This window comes from Cricetulus griseus, chromosome 7 (genome assembly GCF_003668045.3).
Source record: "Cricetulus griseus strain 17A/GY chromosome 7, alternate assembly CriGri-PICRH-1.0, whole genome shotgun sequence".
NCBI lineage: Eukaryota > Metazoa > Chordata > Mammalia > Rodentia > Cricetidae > Cricetulus > Cricetulus griseus.
The window spans coordinates 124,216,355-124,239,983 of NC_048600.1; positions in this window are offsets into that span (position 1 = coordinate 124,216,355).

Here is a 23,629-nt window from a genome sequence, read left to right on the forward strand (position 1 = left end):
TCCTATTAAAGGAAACCTCCTTTAAATATGGTTCCCATGAAATATTGGAGTGTAACCAATGTGGATCCATCAAAGGGTCATTGTTGTGATACTTAACAGTAGAAACAATTGCAACAGTGAGTCACCACACATCTGTATGTATATGCTGCGGAAGTGCCTTGGCTTTTATATCCAAAATAGCATTGCAATTAGTTTCTAACAATTCCTATTATACTGAGTCAGGACATTACAAACTCAGTAAATAATTGTTTATTGAATAACAATTAAAATGCTCAGGATGCATCATAAACCAATATCCAGATGGAGATGAATTTCATTAGCCACATAAATCTGTAATGATTATAACAACATGGACAAAATATCAACACCGTGAGAAACATGACCATTATATAAGGTTGCTTGGCTCTTATGATATAAGGAGATGCTACAGAGCAAGAAACAAGAGTAAAATCATGAAGAAAAGTTATGGGAAAGAAGTCATAGGAGATATCATCAGAACTCGGTGGTTAACTCAATGCAGAAGTTTGTTTACAGAACAAAAAACAGGGCTGGGGAAATCACTTACTGGGAGTTGTTTGTCTCAATCCTCAGAATCCACTTGTGCTGGTTAACTTGCATTGTCAACTTCACACAACCTAGTCTTACCAGGGAAGAGGGAACCTCAGTTGAAATATTGCCTCAATTAGGTTGGCTTGTGAACATGTCTTCCTGGATTTTTGTTTGTTTGTTTGTTTTCTGATTGATGTAGTAGGGCCCAGGACACTGTGGGTGACACCATTCCTAGGCAGGTACATCTGGGTAGTGTGAAAAGCTAGTTGCTGGGCTGGAAAGATTATTCAGTAGTTAAAGCACCTGCTGATCTTTGGAATATCTAGGTTTGGTTCTCAGGATCCACAGTGACTTACAAATGTCAGTAACTCCAGTTACTGACATGTTCAGACCTCTTCAGGCACTAGGTATGCAATCAATGTACTCACATATGTACAGGAAAAACACTCATGTATATGAAATTAAAAAAATAAATCTTTTTCAAAAGAGAGAGAAAACTAGCAGAATGAAACAGACAGCAAGCCAGTAAGCAGCATTCCTCTATGGATTCTGTCTCTAAGTTCAGGCTTTGAATCTCATCCTTGAATTTCTTTAGTGATGGACTGGAATCTATAAGCTTAACTCAACCCTTTCCTCCCCAAGTTACTCACAGTCAATGTTTTAATACAGTAAAAGAGAGCAAACTAGAACACCACTTAACTCTGTGCACAGTAGCATGTATCCATAAGTCCTGTGCTCCTGTGGGGAGATGGGAGGTGGAGGCAGCAGAATCCCTGGCATATAAAATGGTGACCAATGAAAGAGATACCTTGTCTAAAGCATTGTAGAAGTCAAAGATCAACCTGCATTGGACTATGACAATATGTACACAATGCACAAATAGCTTCACACACACACACACACACACACACACACACACACACACACACACACACACACGTATGTATTCATAATTAAATAGTAAATAAACCAAGGAATTCATTATTTTCACTGTTCATGTCAAATTATGTGTTTCAGCAGAATGTAACCAAAGAATTACTGCTTATTCAATAATGAATAAAGAAACTCTCAGATTCATATGCAGTGAAGACAACAAAGTGTTAGCTGTTTCTTTAGAATTTGGAAGAAGGAATATGGAGCATACTACCAGGTTGCAATGGCATAAAACTATGTATTATTGGAACAAAAACAAAACCCATAGTGTGAGGAAATTACATAACCAAATGCCTGAAAATAGGAGTTTGTATTTGATAATTACAGTGCTGGTGGCAACTTCTCAATAGTCATTTTAGAAAAGTAATGAGAACAGAAGCCTCAATGCAGATCTCAGGTTGGAATACCTGGAAATGAAATGAAGGTAGTTTCAGAAAACTACCTTCAAAAACTTCAAAAGCCTTTGAGAAATTTGGCTGTTATAATTATCAATTCAAGGGACTCACAGCATAGATACAACATTTCCCCCCCTTTTTTGAGTTAGAACAGATCTATGTGGTATCATAATAGCATAAAGAATGAGCTTGCCCCCACAGAGAAAGCAAATTGGATAGGGATGCTTCCATAATGAAACAAAGGTGGGGAGAGTCTTCAGCAATAGAGTGGTTATTTTGCCTCTATTACATTAATCTTCCAATTTAAGGCAGTTAATCTTACCCATTGTTCAGTCAAAATCAAGTTCTAAAATTTACATTCTCTTGAGAAGGGCACCACACTCTGCAAAGTCAAGCTTAGGACTATCAAGGACCCTTTCTGTCCAAGTGCATAGATATCACCATAATGGCAAATTCAAGAGACATCAGGTTATCTTGCTAGATCTTTAAATTTTATAAAGGTCAAATCACCACAGCAACAACAACAAGTCTTCCTAAGGACAATACTCCTGGATGAGATTTTATCCCAAGTCACCACCCATCATGAGCTTTCAATTAGCTTGCCTGACACACCACTTCTTATAGAAAAGACTCCTTCTAAGTATCTAAGGCCTCTCCTTTCAGGGGTTTATCACTTATTATATCAGTCAACAATCCAGTTTTTGGTGATCTATTGACATATTATATATAATAAAGACCTGTTAACACTGGAAAAAAGAAACCACCAAATGTAAATGAAATAATAATGTAATAAGTCATGTCTGTGCAGTTCTGGTCCATTTCTCTCAATATAATATTTTGTGAAAGATAACTGTGACCCAGATAATGGAAAGTAGACAACCACATGAGTCCCAAACTTAGCAGTGAGTATGAGTATCAACTATATTGGCACATTTTCTCAAGACACTAAAACGACAAGAAGGCAATGAACTCTTACTGTGGTGGTGGGGAACCAAATATTCATGAGGTTGTTAGTCATAGTCCCATTAGTTAAACAAATGCCAACTACGTCAACATAGTTTTGTTGAGATTTGACATCACTCTTTGAATTTAATTTTAAATACATTTACTATATGTTTACTAAAATGATGTTTTGAGAAGCTGTTTCTTGTCTATGTTTAAAATTTAAGTATTCATAGCTAACACAGGGCAAATCCTAGCTGTCTGTCTTCCTGCTTCCAAGGAATTAGTCACCACAGGCACTCATCTTCAATATTTTAATTAACCTTTTGTCATCTACTTCAAAACAGCTTCAAAAAAATAAACATATGAAGCATCCACCAATACTTGATACTTCTGTTATCTTCTCCCACTTCCCAAAGCTTGCTATTTTAAAATATCTGTGTACTGTGCTTTCGTGGTTTTAACTACATCAAAATCCCACGGTGCTGAGCCTTTACTTACATAAAATGCATCTTATTGATTGTGTACTGTTATGGGGCCAGACACACTATTTTACTCATTCTTTCATACTCTTCTCCTGTCTCTTTCATTAACTCTGAAAACTAATTTTACCTTCTGTCAGACAGGCTACTTGGTCAGCTGTTTTCCCCAGAGATGTATTTCCAGAGCTGCCTGAGCTCTTACCACCATCTGGACCATGTGCATTTTTGGGTCAGATTCTTCATTCCTCTCTAACCTTCATCCCCGTTCCCTTTATCTCCTGCTTGAGGAAAGTTCCCTCTTTCCTAGATCTCATGTCTTCATTTTCCTTGATTTATTTGCTTTGTGGAGCAAAGAAAGTCTCTTCCTGCTTAGGTGAATGAGCGGGGCAACATTTGCAGGTGTGCATGTCTGAGTCCCTGATGTTACCCAAGTTTGAGTGAATGTAGGCTCCTCTGATGAGCATCAGTTGTACTTCTAAGGCATTTCTGCATCGTGTTTTGAGCAGGTAGCATCTGTTAGCCAGAGGTCCCAAGCTATTGTTGCTGATAGTTATTTGTATGTAACCGTACTTTCACCTCTGTCTTTAAATTCCTATATTTATGCCCTGCATGCTAACATTACAGTACTAATCATGTTGTCATTTGCTATTTTCCTCCTTTTTATTTTTTCAGCAACTCTTGACTATAGTTTCTAACACTGAAGTTTAGTTTTAGCCCATCTTTCATTATGATGTCTTCATTAATGATAATATGCACACAATAATATATATTAATATATATATATATATATGTTATATGATTACAGTTCAAGACTGTTTTAACTTAATAATTATGTGTATGGGTATTTTGACTGCACATTTGTCTGATGGGAGAAAATCTCACTGAACTCTATCCCTGAATGAAGAGCTAGAGGCAATTAATGACTGATAAAAGAGGCAATTAGTGACCGACAGGGATGAGACATTATTGGTTATCCAAAATAGTTACAATATATATGAGTCATATATATGAGCAATAATACATGGAGCCAGCAGAATTTGTGTGTGTGTGTGTGTGTGTGTGTGTGTGTGTGTGTGTGTGTGTGTGTGTGTAACAAAATTAAACAAAAAGAGTCATGAATTTGAAAGGAAGCAGGGAGATGTAGGAAATCAGAAAGAGAAGAAGAAAGGGGAAATGATGTAAATATGTATACATATATGATTTTTTAATTAAAATATAATTCAGGGACTGGAGCAAAGGCTAAGTGGTTAAAAGTATGTTCACCTACCACTGAAGACTCAGGTTCGGTTGCAAGCACCTGAGTAACATAGCCCATAGTATGTTTAATTCCAGCTCCAGGAGATTTGACTATACTCACATTTATAAACTCCATCACATAATTAAAAATAGAAATCTGATACATGCAACATTTGTAACTCTAATGCATTATCTAAGAACATTTGTTTTCAACAATCAGATTTCCTGAAATCAAATTTTTCTGAAAGTGTGTTTACTTTAATTAAAAAAAGGCCAGGTTCAAAGCTCATAGATCTTAGATCACCGAAGAAACTCCCAGGTCCTGGGGCCGTTTGATGGAACTGTGGTCTTTTGGGATCCCTCAGGTGTTTTTCATTGCCCATTAACAAATGTTAGTCATTACTCTCAGTGTTTAGCATGTGTTCCTCTACCTACCTAATGACCAGTGTACTCACTTCAATCATTGTGCTATCATGTATGTGTATTTTCAAGTATGCATTTTTTGATTATTAAGACAAAGGCAAGAAGACCACTATATAATGCCAATGCTTTTAAAAAGTAGTATGGGTTAGAATGTAATAACTCAAAGTGCATTTGAAAATTCTAAACAAAACTACAGTGGCTATGTATCTCTGATGAGCTTCCCCTTATCCTTTCTATGTGTTTGCCTTAGACATAAATATATTTTCACAGATTGTTCTATTTGTGTGCATGTTCTGTTTCCACCCCAGGCTTAAATTCTATTTTTCAACCTCTCCCCCTACCTGTGGAGGTATTGTTAGGCTCTGCTATTCATGCTTCACTTCTATCCTCAAAAGAAAAATTAGCATTCTTAGCTTGAGCAAGTAGATTCCCAGTTTCAGATATTTTCTTTTATTCTCATTTATACATGTCTTGTATTCCTTTTATCTCATTCTCCCACACGTCTGAGAAAAAAACAAAATAACAACAAAACTCAGCTGATTCAGCTTCAAGTATGACACTTGCCAGTAAGACATTGAAAACAAAATACCACTCTCAAACTGAGGGATATTTTATAATCACAAATTTGCTCATTCCCATCATCCCCATGGGGATAGAGCACGTATTATTATTCCATTAAGGAAATGAAGACACGCAGAGCCAAGAACTCCTCTCTTCAGCTCCCTCTTTCCGTTCTCATGTTCTAAAAGTTTCTCTGCATAAATAGTTCTCAAACCTTGTTAGCCATAACCACGTGGCTTGCAAAGAATTCTTAGGGGTCTCTCCTGCAAGGACCTTTGGTGGGCAACCCACACAGGTCCATTTCTACCCTCATTAGAAACAAATTTGCTCATCCTCTTAGTTGTACCTTTATAGGTCTGCCTTCTAATTATGCTTGGAAGAATTTATTTGGTGTTGAAAATGACCAACTGTAACTGCCCTGTGAAAATTTTTCTCCATGAATACACTATGTTCTCCAATATTCTTTTTCCTAGAAGCCACCCAAATCAGCAGAAGGCAAAGCAAATGGTAAAAAGCTAGAAGTCAAAGCAAAATTTATTTTAACATATTGTTTATTTTAACATACTATTATTTCCAGTGTAGTGTAAAAGAGAGATTTTGGATATTTCAGGTTTTTCTTTTTGTTTGTTTGTTTGTTTGTTTATGAATTCATGTGTTTCCTCATCATTGTAACACGAAGTTTACCAAAACTAGAGGGCTTGCTTATGTCATAGTTGCTTTGAACTAGATCTTTCCCTATTTTTCTGCCCATATTGAGGTTGGGTTGGTCTACAAAGATGAAAAAGAGAACATCAGAAAATCAACTAAGACAGTTTTCAAAATCCAGTTTAGTGATGGCATTCAAAGTAGCTAATATCCTAGAGGAAAGATGCAAAATTCGCAAAGAGATTTCTTCCCTTTATCCCGTTTGCCTGCACTGGTAAGTTCCTGTGGAGTAATTATACAAAACAAAACATAAATTAGGATAGTAACAGTGGCACAAAAAAGGTCATTATAACTGATTGGGTTTCTATGATTTCCCTTTTTACTTTTCTATAATCCAGTCAAGGCCTATGTACTGACTATTTTTATGTCAACTTGATAGGATTGATCATCATCTACTAGGAAGAAACATCAGTTGAGAAAAATGCTTCCAGAAGATTAGGCTATAAGCAAGTAGGCCAGTGGGCCATTTTTTTTTAATGAGTAATCCATAGTAGCGGCCCAGCCCACTGTGGGTGGTGCACCATCCCTGGGCTGGTGGTCCTGGTTCTATAAGAAAGCAGTCTGAACAAGATTTGAGGAGCCAGCACCCTCCATGGCCTCTGCATCAGCTCCTGGCTCCAGGTTTCTCCCCTGTTTGAGTTCCTGCCCTGACTTCCTTCGATGATGAATAGTGATGCAGGAGTGTAAGCTCTGATCATGGTCAGAGCAATAGTCATCCTAACCCAAACAACCCGAACAGATAATTTAGTTTTCATCTCTTCCTGATCCCCTTTAACATGGTTCAACTCTCCAGGACATTTTTTCCCATGACCTCAGCAGATGAGTAGTAGTAACATGGTATATTTTTTTTCTCAGTTTGGCTGTACCTAATACTTTCTCACATTTAGAACAAAAAAAAATGGCCTTGTGGGCAGTATTTGTGAAAAAGGGACATTGTGCAATTTTTTGTGAATCACATTAAAGGGAGATGTGTCAAGGTCATGAGGCAGCCACACAATTCCAGGGGATGCAAAGTCAAGACAATGACTCCAGTTTTCTTGAGAGTAAATATGTTCTTTTCTCTTTTTTGAACATTTTATCCTGAGAAAGAAGCTTTAAATATATGCAAATAGCTGTGTAGCTTCAGATTTCTTCTCATTGATTGCAGCTCCCATGAACATTTTATATATTTATGCAGCCCATCAAATTATTAACATTTTATTGTGTTGCTTATCTTCCTAAATGAATATTTTATAGTTAAAATGATTAAATATACATGGATTTTATAATATTTATATGTAAGTTACTTGCATTGGGTTCCTTTGGCATCTGCCAATGTTGAATTTGTTTATTCTATGATTTTAACACTTTGAATTGATATACTTCTTTTAAAATAACTGACACATTTCATTAATATTTATGTACACGTGACTTTGTGTGTAGGGGATATGGAAGCCTGTGTGCCATAACACTCATGTGGAGTTCAGAGGACATTTCATGGAGTCTCTCATTATACTATGAGGGTCACAGTGATCAAACATTAGGCTTGGTGGTAAGCAAGCACCTTTACCTACTGAGCCCATCTCATGAACTTAGTAATTGTTCATTTTATGGAATCTTGAAGTATCATTAGGTATTCTATTTTCAATGACCCAGTCCTGAACACCATCCCTGTAACCATGATCTGGCTCCTGTTGTGGCAAAATGGTATTTAAAAGGCAGTGTCATGGTGCTAGACTAGTCATTACTTCTTCTCTTAGTTGCTATTTCAAGTCTTGGTGCAATCACAGCACAGAACATATGCAAACATGTTAATTTCTCTATGGCTCTTTCATATGAAAAGTGACATGTCACAGGCAAACTTGAAACCAGTGGTGATTTTCCTATTTCTATTCCCACTAGCAGTTCTATGAGAATATGTTATTTCATCTGGACTTATGTCAAATTACATTAATAATCAAAAATCCAGCCAATTAATAAGCATATGGCTCCTTTTTAAATGAACTTGCCTACTGAAACAGAATTTGTTGTTTTCTTAAATAGAAAACCAAGATTTTTCTTTTCTTGTACTTTCCTGTTGTTTTAACTTTATTGTTAATTTTATTTTTTAATAACCCTTTCTTTTTTTCCTTCTCACAACTCTCATGAATCCCACCTTGCTTGAAATCATGGACTCTTTTTTCTTTAATCTCTCTCTCTCTCTCTCTCTCTCTCTCTCTCTCTCTCTCTCTCTCTCTCTCTCTCTCTCGTGTGTGTGTGAGAGAGAGACAGAGAGAGAGAGACCTACATAGCTATATTAATACAACCTATTCAGTCTATTTAGTGTTACTTATATGCATATGATTTCAGAGCTAAACACATGGTATGATATAAGCAATTAGGGGGTCATTCAAAGGGGAGAAGATTTCTTCCACTAAAGGACATTTTAGTGCCTGTGATTCTTTGTCTGTGGATGACTACTCATGAGACCTCCCCCTTCTGTGTTAGCAGGTCAACTGGTGTTATATGTCTTCAAGTCTTGGTCAGGCAGGTATATGTACTGTTGAGGTATTATAAGTGGCACTCCCTTGTCATCTCTAGGAGACACAATATCACAGGAGTTTTGTTGGTTCCCTGGCTTTTAAAATCTTTCTTCCTCTTCTGAGATGTTCCCTGACCCTTAGGTGTAGGTTGTATTGTAAATGTATCAGTTGGGGCTAGGGTACCCTACAATCACTTGTTTCCTGTATTTTGACTGGTTGTGGTTTTTCTGCATTCCTTTCTGTCTGCTTCAGGGAAAAACGTTTATTTAATGAGAAATGAGAGCTAAACTTATTTTGAGGTATGTAGGTGGGTATTTCAAATTCAGTCAGGCTCTACTTTCTCTCATCTATGGTTCCCAGCTCCAACTCTTCAGATGTGAGGATATAACATAGAGTAACCACCACTTTGCTGTACTTTTTATAATTTAATCTGCTATGGAGATTGTCATGCAAGTATACAATATATTTTGATAATATTCATCTGTCACTATCCTCTTCCAACTCCTCCCGGTACCCCTTATAGTCCACCTCATGCAGTTACTGCTGCCTCTCCCTGCAAGGGCATCTGCAGGAACATGACAAACTACTAGGGAACATACCATTGACTAAAAAGGACTCCTCCTCCTTCTTTAACAGCCATAAGCTTCTTAGGTAGGAGTGGAGTCATGGATTCCAGGAACCTAGACGAGGGTCACTGGGAGTGATGTAGGTAAAAAGGGAAAATAGAACACAAGTGGTAAAAATAGAAAAAGAGGGGATGGTAGGACACTTAATGGGTGGAGGGCAGTATAGATAGGAAGAGATAACACTAAGAATACTGGAGAAAAGGCATAGAAGATTAAACTTTTTAATATTCCTAAGATATATCTTTAAAAGAGCTTAATGAGGTTAACCTACACAGGGCACTATGATTCTTCTAAGAAGCTGTAAGTTATCAAACAAAACACCTAGTGCGGAGCACAACACTTCTTTTGAGTTGTTGGATCCCAGAATCATCCCCACAAACAATGCATGCTATGGCCATTTCTCTTGGTTTTCCAACAGGACCTATGGCCACACCCCACTGATAAAGGACACTGCACTCTTTAGTCATGAGACATGGAAAAAATCAAGTCAATAGTGACTTAGAAGCTTCCTCTCCAGTGATGAGTTTCCACGGTGCTGGAAGGTGATACACTGGCTCCTGGCAGACAAAAATCATCAACAGCCTTGTCCAGCTATGAACCATGGTCAGCCTGGCAAGACACGTGCATTGAAGAAATAGCTGCATGATATTTATGGATGTGACCAACTGCTTTTCTGATTGGAATTAGAACCCTTTCCAAAGGAAGGAACTCATTACTGGCACTGAAAACCAAGCCAAGAACGTGTGACCAGGTAGCTTAGAGGCTCTACAGGAGAAACTATTACTGTTATTTTGTTCAATGAACTTACTATCAAACTGCCTTATAGGTTATTGTCATGATAGCCAAGGGTAAGTGCAGTTTTCATTTCTCCTTTTGCAGTGGAGAGTGGCTAAAGACAAGACTGATTTGGCTATCTTATTGGGGCTTAAATTTCTATCAAGCAATGAGAAACGACTGAGTATTTCTAACCTCTAATTTTCAAAATTCTATACAAATTCAAAAGGAACATATCAACATTCTCAACATTTTTCAGGTCTCTATAATGGCAGAGAAGCAGTAGATACTTCATAAGCAAGTTGTTTGGAACATTCAAAAAATTCAATGGAAATAAATATCTAAATTTCCATCTGTCAACCTTTTAGTTTAACATTCAGGCTTTCATTATTAAGAATGATTAAAAATCTTGCAACAAACAGATGCTGCCAACTAACCAAACACATCAAAATAGAATTATAAGAAAATTTACTGTCCAACCAATAAAACATTATTATCGCAAAAGATGTTTATGGAGCAAATAAGTTTTAGAATTTTGCTCTGAGCATAGAAAATATAGACTTCTTTAATACATACATATTATGCATATGAACATTTAAGTGTGTATATTAATGTGTAAATATGACATACGCATATGAATTTATACTCTTACACTTATAAATATATATTTTGTTCATATTCAGATAAACAAGTCATATCCCTGGATCTGGGCAGCCGTAAGGTTGGCCCTCCAGATGTGAAATGGGACAACTCTCCCATACTTGCAACTTCGGGGCTGGGTTACCCACACTTGAACTAACAGAGTTAGCTCTCCTACGCTTATGACCACATGGCCAGCTCTCCCTAGCCCATGCCAAATTCCCCAGATTTGCCCATTAGTCCCTTCAACGGCTCTTTTCTAATGAGGCAGGAGTTTTCTTCTTGGTAAAAGGCTTAGAACAAATGACCTCTATTATTTTTTAACATTAAATTTATTTATTGGTAATTTCAGACATACATGTAATTTACCTTGATAAAACTTATTCCTTACTCTCTCCCCATAACCTAGGACTTACTGTGTCTCCACACTTATTTATATTTGTATGTTACAAATTTGCTTTTAATTTAAATTCAAATCTAACATTTCCCATATGGTCACAGGTAGTATTCCACTTATTTAGAAAGAACCTGAGGTATATTTAGCTTAGCATGTGTTGGTGATACTTAATTGAGAAGCCTAGAACAGCTTCTTCCAGTGTGTTGTAAGGCCACTGTCTGAAATACAATCAGAGTCCTCTGAGAATTTCCTCTGCCTTTCTCTATTTCCAAATACTGTATATCAGAAACTTTAAGACTGTCTAAATTTCTATGGAGATTTTCCTGTGTTTGTTTGATTCATCAATGGTGTCTCAACCTTAAGGGGACCCTGAGACCTCTTTTGTGGCAAACATTTATTAATTGTTTTCATTGTATGGTGTGTGTGTGTGTGTGTGTGTGTGTGTGTGTGTGTGTGTGTGTCTTTGTCTGTGTCTTCATGTGTGTCTCTGTGTGTTTATGTGTGAATGCACATGTATGTGGAGGTCAGAGGTTGGTGCCAGGGGTTTACCTTGAACACTCCCCTCAATGAACCCTTAGCTCACTGATTAGACTGGCTGGCCAGCAAGCACCAAGGATTCTCTTGTCCTCCTGTCACCAGCAAGGATATTACAGGCTCCCACTGGTGCTCTCAATATTTTGAAATTATTGAAAATCTGAACTCACATCCTTGGTTATGTGGCAATCACTTTATTTCCTGAATGTGTGATCTCTGCACCTCCTATTAATAGCTTCTGAAGCCAATATATGGGGAAAAGTATCTTTATAAATGAAAACTTTATTTCATTAATTAAAGCTTAATAATTTGGATTAGACATATGCCAAAAGTCTGTTGTCTTTATAATTCATGTGAAAACATAACTTAATCCTCTGGGAATTATGCAAATGTACCTCTAAAATGAAGATTCAATTGATAGTTAGTATCTAAGCAACAATTAATTTTCCAACTGCATATGCCTGTTCCCTTTTAGCTCTTGTTTTTAAAGGAGCAGGTGATTTTTTTGAGTCCCTCAAAATTAAACTAGAATCAAGCAACCCTTCAATAAGGGTATAAAGTGATAAGTTCTGACAGAAAAGTAGAACTTTAAATTTGCAAGTGGCGATTTTATTTCTATTCAAGCACCAAAAAAGCTAAATATTTAACATAATACAAGGAAACCTCATTTACCTGAAGGCTGATAATTCTACATTTTGAAACGCTTGACATGCTAAAGGCATCTGTTGAAATTAACTTCTGTAATAATCTATGAAAGAGAATACATGAAGAAAATTAAATCGTGGGCGTGACAGTTCAGTGGACACTGTAATTTCTTACCTCTATTGTGACTACTTAATTTCCTAATTAAAAATTTCCCTTATCTACTTGCAGAAGCATTCACAGAGTTGAAATAACATCAAGGCTGAGTAAGCTTCCCCTCTGCCAGTGTCTGTGCAAGAATTGGAAGATGCTCTGCAGATAGATGCTTTGAAAATTCCTTCTTGATTAACCACAGTGACACAATGTACCTTGCATTTCTTTAATAGAGTTGCTCACTCAGAGTTCTGAGCCTTGGAATCCTTTGTCACCTTGCCTCTGGGGTCAAAGGCAATGTGCAGGGTATTTCTGAGTTCTCTGACAATTGAAGAACGTACAAGCATATCTTTTATTTACAAAATTTGTTTTGTTGTTGTTTTAGATGATCATAGAAGAAGAGGAAAGAGACTAGACTTCCCTGAATGGCTAGCATGTATAAGGGTTGTGCTATGAAGTTCAGATATGCATCAGGCCCTTCAGAAAATTTCCAAACATTTCCTTTTACAGGACCGCACCAGCAAAGGAAGGTCACCTCGCCAATAATTGGTTAGTTTGGATTAAATACTAACTCTTGTTCTAATGCTATCTTTTTCCACCCTGTCACATACTTGCATACTAAGATTGGCAAACAAACCTCCCATTATTTTTGGCTCTGCCATGTTTATAATTCTTCTGAGAATAGTTTAAATAGTGTCTACTTCCACAGCAGAGGAGAAAAATGAGGTAAATTATAAGAACACTAGTACTAGAATTCATGAATTCTTTTCATTTTTTCATACAGAATCTTTCTTTGTAGAATAGACTGGCTCTAAACTCCTTATGTAGTTCAAGCTAGTCTCAAACTAGTCTCAAATTCTCCTGCCTCAGCCTCATGAGTACTGTAATTACAAGCATACACTAGCACAATCCCTTTGGAGTACATGGTTTCTCAGTCACAATTTTTTTGATCTGTTCCAATAATTTGATTTCTGGGTGGTTCTTGGGCTGTTGCTCCTAAGAGACATTTAAGGATACAATAATGTCTCTGTATTATTTTTAATGTCTTTTCACCCAGTATTCAATAAAGAGGCAATTGGAAAGAGTAAGTTCAATTGCAAGCTTATTAATCCCTAAAATCAGATGCTCTTGTCAACATCTGATACTCCTTGGACTCACATAATGTGAGCCTCAAGTTTTATTTGAAGAACTCATTGTCCCTGTCATCATTGTTATTGAGAGGGGGCAGAGAAGAAAGGAGGGAGACACCGAGATAGGAGAGAGAGAAGACAGAGAAATAAGAAATCATATATATATATATATATATATATATATATAGAGAGAGAGAGAGAGAGAGAGAGAGAGAGAGAGAGAGAGGAGACAGAGAGGAATGAGAGAGATGGGAGAAGAGAGTTGAGAAAAATTGAGGGGGAAGATAGAAGTGAGGAAGAGGAGAGAGAAAGAGGAGAAGAATGAGACAGAGGAATCAGACAGAAAGGGGGGAAAGAGAGTGGAGGGAGAATGGGGGAGAGGGGGAAATAGAGAGATTTGTAGCCAGGATTTAATTATCTGTATGTGTATGATTTGTGAAAATTGAGTCCAACATATTTCAGGATGCTTGCCATAAAAGGGCATGGCAATAGAACAGTAACAATAAACAGTGTAAAGTAACTGAGAAGGATCAATGAATAAGACTGATAGCAACAACATCTACAGCAGATTCAGGTAAAAGCAAATTCATTTAGCCTGCTTTCTTACCTTCCACCATCAGTGTGTTTCTGCATTTTCCTGTTGTCCCATTTTGTACTCTGTTCTCTCTGAGCCTGTGAAAGCTCATGATAAATTTTGATGTTTACTCTTTTGCTAGAATAGCCTAGCAGAGCCTTTCTGGGTCCATTAAAACAACAAACCAACAACTGAGACAATACTTTATTGTGCTTTGTCTTCTTGCTTAGGAAGGGAATAGAAAGCACTTTGTTTTAGAATGAATAGATGAATGATAATGTGCTTCTCAATAGGACACTGTTTCAAAATCTTTTTTATCTCTGGAACTAGGGTTTCTTTTGTTTCCCAGTCAGCTGGTTGATCAAGGGCAAGTGCCAGGGCAAAAGCCAGGCTTGTCCAACAATGGTGTATAGAACACCTTGAGATCTCAGGTGGATACTGCCTACTGCATTTAACCACTGCCGGTAGAAGACAAAATCTGACCTAAAATGAATGATTTTATATGCTATTGGAAATATGCAAAGGAAGATTTACCTGATTCATCCAAATGTTTAAATTTTAAAGAGAAATATGGCACTAGGGAAATTTCCAGAGATCTACAAGGTTGGCCTCAACTAACAACCTAAGCAATAGTCGAGAGGCTACCTTAAAAGCCCTTCTCCCATAATGAGATTGATGACTACCTTATATGCCATCCTAGAGCCTTCATCCAGTAGCTGATGGAAGCAGAAGCAGACACCCACAGCTAAACACTGAGCTGAACTCTGGAATCCAGTTGTAGAGAGAGATGAGTGATGAGCAAAGGGGTCAAGACCAGACTGAAGAAGCCCATAGAAACAGCTGACCTGAAGAAGGGGTTGATCATGGACACCAGACTGATAGCTTGGAAACCAGCATAGGAGTGTTCCAGACCCCTGAATGAGTGTGTCAGTTTGGAGGTCTGGTTAATCTATGGGGCCTCTGGTAGTGGATCAGTATTTATCCCTAGTACACAAATGAACTTGGGGAGCCCTCTCCACATAAAGGGATACTCTCAGCCAAGACACACAGGGGAGGGTGTAGGCCGTGCTCCAAGTTATATAACAGATTTTTAAGATTCCCCCATGGAAGGCCTCACCCTCCCTGGGATGCAGAAAGGGAATGGGGGCTAGAGGGGGGTAGGGGGAGAGGGGAGGGAGAGGAAACTGGGATTGGCATGTAAAAGAAGCTTGTTTCAAATTTTAAAATAAAAATAAAAAATTTGAAGTCTGCCTGTGTGGAAAAGTCTTCTGTGCATTTCCTTCGTAGTATGTGTTTTACAAAATGATGTTTATTTTCCAGAAAAAAATACAAACAAAAAACAGCTAATGATTACTAATTACATCCTGGCATTTTTAATCAAGATAATCTGGTAAATTCTCTTAGTCATTTCACCACCCAAACTCTGTGGGTTATATGAAGATCGATCTGTGCAAAGAAACCACTAAGTAAACAATCAGATTGTAGGGGAAGCTGTAGCCATGCCTACTTAGGGGCTGGCTACAGGTGTGTCTGACCATGCCTTCGAGGGTGTGGTCAGGGTGATATAGAGTGAGAGGCTGTCAGGTGGCTGGGCACTTTCGGTTTCACCTTTTTGGCTTGCTGTACAGACTGCTGCCGCACTGGCTGGCTAGGTTGCTCTGTAAGTAAGGCTTTTCCCTATTAAATAACCTTGTATCTCTCTCTGGCTCCATATTGGTAATTTTCCGCTTTATCAGATCCTATTTGTTGAGCAATTAAGATGCTTTATTCTATGAGTATTCACTCAGTCCTGTCTTAGTCCATTTCTTGATATCACAGAATATCGGAGACTGGGTGATTTATGAGGAAAAGAAATATCTTCAACTCTGGAGAAGTCACAACAGAACACACAGTGCTGGCACCTATGAGGAACTGCATTCTACATTACTCCATGATGGAAGGTGAAGACAAGACAAGGCAGAGAGAACAATTGTATAAGAGGACACTAAAATTGCTTCATTGCGAAAAAATTATGGCCCAAAACAACTAACATATTCTGTTAAATGATGCCATGGATCAGGTCATGACTTTTGTATGCAGGTATCTTTAATTGCACTTGCTTCAGATACCCGGGGGATGTTCAGCTTTACCCCATGTCTCTTCTGTGAGGACCCTATATACTCACTTCTGGAGTGTCTGGGCTATGTTTCAGTCACATATAAATGTATTAAGATTCCTTTCCCACACCTTTACTAGTATGTTCTGGTTTTGTTTTCTTGATGATAGATATCCTGGCTTATCTCAGTGAAGTTTTGATTGAATTTCTAAGGTGGGCAAGAACACCGAACACTTTTTTGTTCATATCTTTATTGTCCATTTTCATTTCTTCTTTTAATGAATGTCCAGTCATAATTGTATCATGATGTATTGGTACTATATATTTAAAACCTCTTGAGATAGTTGTAAACAGATCATCTTTCAACTCTTCTCAAAATCTCTATAATGTTCTTCAAAAACCTGCTCCTGAACACACTTGCTTAAGAACATTAGAAAGGAACCATACACACAATGAACTAGATGTTTTGCAGAGCAACTAACTCTAGATGCTCTTTCCTGACTTCTGCAGGGTTATTTTTTCCTCTGAGTCTTGGGAAATGAGCTTCATCTAGATCTTTCTCCTTCCCATTTACTTAGTCTTAAACAGAAATACTTAATACTAGTTATTTTTAAATGATGATTATTGGCCTCCTTCTTACTGCTTAAACTAATCTCTATTGAAAATAAAGAAAAAACATCTTCGATTCTCAGCAGTGTCTAGTTGATTGATTTCTGGCAAGGTAGCTGGCTGGCATCTGTAGCTCCTTGGACAGGAAATTATTTCTTCATTTCTAACTTAATCCAGTCTCCCACTGAGGTTTAATTTTTGTAGCTCATTTTGTGAATGAAAAAGAATATATAACATGACATTTTAAAACCATCTATACCTCCCCCTCTTATCATTTATATTTAAAACATAACACTATTTAATCTTTGAAAATTTCATACAGGTATACAATGTATCTTAATCCTATCCACCCCAGACCACCCTTGTCAAATGTCTCTCTGACCAGTATTCCAACGCATCTCCTTCTCAACTTCATTTATTTTTTAAATAACCCACTAAATCCAATTGGTGATATGTATATATGCTTGAGTGTGGAACCATGTATGATGCTATAAAACACTGGTAGTCACTTTCCAAAGACAAGATTGGCCCTCCCTTTGCAGCCATGAGATGTCCAAAGCTTTGGAGGCTCCACATGTACCTGAGGACATGTCTTTTTAAAGTACATCCATAATGAAGATGATATTTAGAGTTTCTTTATCAATAACAATGAACAAATAACCATTTAAAACTGGGTAATACTTAACCAAGTGCCTTATTTTTGTTTTAACCTGGACCATGGAATTTATAATTGATTTGGAAATTTTCTTTCCATTTTTTCATGATCCTTTTGTTAGCTGCTGAGCAAGATAAACTCCTATATAAGCACAGTTTCATCTATTTTCAGCCAATATATTTGATAAGTCTGAAGATATCCAGAGGTTTCTCTATCTATTGTGTTTGTGGCTCAAATTGAGCATGTCCCCAAAGTTTTGAAGTCCATTTTAATCTTTTGAAAATATAGCTTGAGATGAATGTGTCTATAAATGTGCCTGCTGCCTTTTGCTCTTTCATTTTTGTTTGTTTGTTTTTCAAGACAGGGTTTCTCTGTGTAACAACCTTGGCTGTCCTGGAACTCGATCTATAGTCCAGGCTGGCCTTGAACTCACAGAGATACACCTGCCTGTTACGATAAATCTTTCTGCCAAATGTCACCTGAGCCCCATCGCCATGTGTTAGCTTTATGCCAGCCGCCTGCCCTATGTAGGCCCAAATGAGTACACAGAAACTTGTATTAGGTTCAGAGCTGCTTGGCCAATGACTAGGATTCTCATCTGTTAGCTTAGTCTCAATTATTATAAATCTATATATTTTATAAGACTTATCTTATCAGACGCCTTATCGGCGTCCCTCCTTGCCGGTGGATTACATCCTGCCGCTGGAGGAGGAGTGGAGGGGAAAAAAGGGACCCTTCCTGTTTCTCCTTTGCTTAAATATGAGTCTCCTTGCTATGTCACTTCCTGCCTGGATCAGCATTTCTCTACTACATTTCCCAGAATCCTCTTTGATCCTAGTCCTGTCTACTTGCTGTCTCATTGGCCAAACAGTATTTTATTTAACTATCAATAAGATAAACATACACAGTACATTCCCCATCATCTCCTCTTTTCTGTCTAAATAAAAGGATAACTTATCTTTTATAATAATTGAAGAAAACTATAACCATAACTTTTTGTCTTCAACTCTATCAAGACCACAGAAGGATAATATATAAACTCTAGAACTGACAGAGACATCTCATTACCTGGACAGTCACCCAAAGTTTCTCTGTAATGTTGGGGAATCCATCTTTAGCCCATAGGCCACAGTGTGTCTGGCAAACTTCTCCATTTCAACAGGAACCCTTCATACTGTCTTGTTTTGTAAGTTCAGCAGGCACTTTCTTGTGGGTCCTGTATGTCCAGTTTATACAGCAACAAACGGTCCAGGCAAGAGCAGTTTCTTGCCCAAATGGCTAATCTTGCCATGTTGAAAGCAAACTCCATAACAAATTTCTTTGATGCTCATCATCCTCTCTGACATAATTGGTATGCCAGGAGCAGTTGTGTCTCACTGCCAAGATAAACCCTAAACCATTTAAATGCCATATTTCTGTAGATCTTTGAAAGGTTTGAAGAATACCTATCCATCTCAAATACATCTCTGTATCTAGAAAATCTAACTAACCTAATTATAAGTTCTGACTATTATAGGTAAAAGATCTGTATAAACACAATACCTAAACAAGAGGAGATATATACATATCACAAAATTGACCTTAAAGTTGTATCAATAATTGAAAATCTATACCAATGCAAAGTACTCATTCCTATATCCTATTCCCCTTTTCTTTCTTTAAAAAAATTGACTATGATCATTATCATTTATAACCAACCCCATTTAAATGAAAACAAACATTTATAAACAATATTTGGGAATATGGGTGTCGTTCTTTCTAAACTGCTTCCTGCTGAATGGGGGTGATGTTCATATACCATTAGGATCATGATAAAACATAGAAACCTGACCAAGTCCTTGTTTTTGTAGTCTGTAAGGCTGTATCATCTCAGCTTCGGGGGTCTTGCTTCATAAAACCATATTAGTCTGGAAGGAATCCATAGCTTTTTATTTTCTGTGGAAACACAAGTAAAAACTTTTTTTTCAAGTAGCCTGTCCATAGACTTAAATTTTGAAGTCAAAGCATTTTTAAAATGTAATTTAGCAGTATTTATAATCAAATGTATTTTAGTAGTAGTAAGTCTTTCCTCGGCAATCAAAGAATTTAAAGACAACAATATGGCATATAGTATCCAGATTCTCTGTGTATTTTCCGTCTTTGTGTGGCTCTTTTATTACTTTATTTTTACTTTCTTTTGTTTCTTTTTTTCCCGAGACAGGGTTTCTCTGTGGAAATCCGCCTTCCTCTGCTTCCTTCAGCAAATCCTACCGGCTTGTGCTACCACAACCAGCTACTCTGTTTCCTCCTGTTATTTTTTCTCTCATAAGCCCACATATATTTTTAAATGTAGTGTAAACCTTAGAGGTTTTTCTTTATCTGGATCTGTCTTTATCATCTCGGTAGTGCCGAGTCCAATGCCCAAGAGCACCGAGACAGCGCGAGCATATGGAAGCTGCTCCAATGCCTCTCAGCGACCCGATAGGGCAGTCTGTGGCAGCAGGTTTCCCCTCTTTCTCTGGAAACCTTGGGCATCTGCCTCCCAAGTGCTGGGCTTAAAGGGGTGTGCCACCACTGCCCAGCCTTCCTTTCATTCTTAAACTAGGACTTTAAGTTGATTAAAATCATGCTTAGGAATGCAATCATTTATTGAGCCAGCTCAGGAATGTGCCACACCTAAACTGTAGGAATACACACTCTAGTATATACCCAAATGAAATTCACAGGCTTCTTTTGCTCAAGGACAAAGTTCCATAAATAATTCCCATGCTCTCCTTACCTGCTACAGGCAATAACAGTTTCCACTTGCTCATTTCTTAGCTATGTTCATTTTGACTTTGCAATCAAGATTAGAACCCACTGTGCTTGTTTATAACTTCACTACTATCGAGAGTTAGAGCAGGCAGACACTTGTACTAAGCCCACCCTCCTAAATGTCTTCTCCCTCTTTTCATCATGTTCCTTGCTCCTCCTTTTGTCACCTTTTTCCCAGCCTGTATCAGGATCAATACCCTCTCTCAGAATAGCGAAGGACTCTTAAGCCATCTATAGCTACTGTTCCTTATTTGGTTTATTACCAAGTCAGTGCTTAATTTATTTACATTAAAGACCTGATTTCATTAAACAGGAAATAAAGCAAATATTCAATCCAGGAACAAAGAAAGAATATACTAATTAATAGGGTGGCTAAGAGTTCAGATGATGGTTCCAGACAGACCATTCACCAATTATCCTCTTTGCTAATGCCATGAACTTGGCTAGCCTGCACACTTTCAAAGACCCACTTTCTACCTGGGAACCGGATGGCCATGCTGGCCTTAGAATCAGGTAGAACAACTTCACTCTTCTTCTGGTGTTTATTGCACATTTCCCAATCTTCTCCCCAGCTGTGGAGCAGAGTTCCAGCACAGAACTGCCTTCCCTCTCTGTCTTCACTCCCTGGAGAACCTATAGATATCCCAGGCAGATGCATCTTTCCTCCTTTCTGTAGACCCTCTCAGCACTCGACCCAATTTAGCACATCCCCATTCCTTTATGTCATCCCCTGCCATCTAGAAACACATTCTACCCGGAATGCCTACCTCCACTGTAGCCACACCTGGCAGGAACTCTGAGCCTCATCCACCATGCTCTCCTAAGCTCCAGAAAGGGCAACAGAAACCAACCCACCATTTTCCCACATTCATGATTAGATAAACTATTTTATTTGTCTTTGTAAAACAACAATGGAGAGACAGAAAACAACAAAATCTATATAAGCTTCATGTAACTATCCTTCTAGAATAGTCCTCTGGAGTCTTGATTAAATTAAATTAGTGGTAAGTCTGGAAAGAGAACAGGCCTATGGTTGAGTAGAGAAGTAAAAATCTAGAATATCTTATGTGCAGTTCCTTGTTCCTTGGGCTCCAGCATCAGCATGATCTCTGGCTCACAAAAACATTTGTAAGTAGTGTATGTTTTCTCCTAGAAGTCTCTGAAATGCCAGGAGAGAATAATAAGTGAATATAACTTAAGGGGACCGTTATCCAAGGCATCAAGTTTTCACACTGTTCTCTTATTTATAACTGTGCCCAGCAGTACATAGATTAAATGACAACCTTATGATTCTATAATTTAAAAAACTAGGCTCCCCATTAGAAATTAAAAGGGTAATTAATTCAAATACAATGAACCACTCATTTTGTAAAGTTTGGGTTTTCTAATAAAATATACTAGCTTCCAAAAGAACTAAATATCAATCATATCTTTGAACCACGAATCTAGTTGAAATGAGCTCACATAATTGCTGCCAAAGTATAAAGAACAAGATAAAAATCATCCTTATATTTTGCTAGAGATTTACCTTGAGAAGACAGCAGTTCCAGAACATCTGTGCATGGCTAAGCTCTAGAGAGCAATCACAATATAATGGAGCAAGAATCTGGGTCCAGTCCTTACCAAAGTGGTTTCTGTTTACATCTGGATAGTGCCTCTACTCTGCAACATGCAACACGCTTGATTGGGAGTAAACTTGCAAATGAGCTTTGGTGCTAAGCATTTACTATTCTCTGTCTCTCTCTCCGTCTGTTATTTTCTATCATCCATCTATTTATTTATTATCTATCAATCAGTCTATCTATTCATCCATCTACCTACCTGCCTACCTATTCTTTGAGAAGTATGTTCATGGATACAATATGTTTTGATAATTTCACTCCTAATCTAGCATCCAACTCTTCCTACACAGGAATCCTGCTTCCCAGCTCTGCATCTTCTTTTTCTAACCAGCTAGCTAGGTCCAATTAGTTGTGCCCATATATACATGAGTGCAGGACCATCCACAAAAGTTTTGAAAACCTACCAATGGCCAAAATCTTAAAGAAAAAGAACTTCCCTTCCTGCAGATGCCATCAACTTTGGTGACATAATGTTTATGATCTAATGAAGCAACTGGAGATCAAAATGCAAAGCTAGCCACAGCCATAGAGCCAAACAGTGGTGATTCACACCTTTAACATCCAAAGCCATACTAGCTAACCATAGAGGCCGGGTGGTGGTGGTACATACCTTTAATCCCAGGACTCCAGAGACAGAGGCAGACAGATCTCTGTTAGTTCATAACCATACTGAGATATACCTAATTGATGCAGTCTAAAATAGAAACAGCTCACACAAAGGTGATCTCAGTACTTGGGATCACACACCCTTAATCCCAGCACTAGGGAGGTGGCGACAAGGGTGATATGGCTGGGAGGAGAGAGGAATATAAAATGGAAGGAGAAAGGAGCTCAGAGGATTACAGTTTGAGGTTTGGTGGAGAGCAGTGCAGTCTGAATTGCACTCTGAGGATTTGTGGAGACAGGAGGATCATCCATGTTGGTCTGAGGTAGAGGTAAGAGCTAGTGGCCAGTTGCTTTGCTTCTCTGACCTATCAGCTTGATCCCCACTAATCTGTTTCTGGGTTTTTATTATTTGTGTTACAATCTACCCTCAATAGCTCCTCAAGTAGCGTTAGGGTTTTGTGAATCCCACCACCATCTACGCAGGAATTGTGGTTCACATGAATTTGTATGTTGCTAAGGTGGCTCCCTGCAGCTGAGTAGTATTTTCTGCATTTTACATGGTGTATGGTATTTATAAAAATTATACACAGGCAAATGAAAAACAATGATATACTCAAATTAGTTTTTATTTATACCAGTCATGTTGAAAACAATATCATATTTTCCAATAAGCAGAACTGACAACTCATTGTTTATAAACCGGAAGCCAACAATCTTCTGTCCTGCTTTGAAGTGGTATTTTTCTACTCATGAGATGTGCCAAGTGCAATGGCTACAGCCTTTGGATGTAGGGCATAGATGTTGACTTGAAGAAATATCTGAGAGTGAAGAAAGATCTGGAAGCCCTCATTGGTTAAGCCAGGGCATAGATATAGAGTTATGTGACCATAGATAAATTAAGTGTGGGGACACAGACAATACCTAAAGGATAATTGCATGTTTTGAAAATAGGAAGACAAAAAATATAAAGGAAGAAAGCAAATGAGCTCCATTTATTCTTAGAAACAGGAAAAGAGGTATGACTCCCACTATACTATATAAACAGTTTTAAAT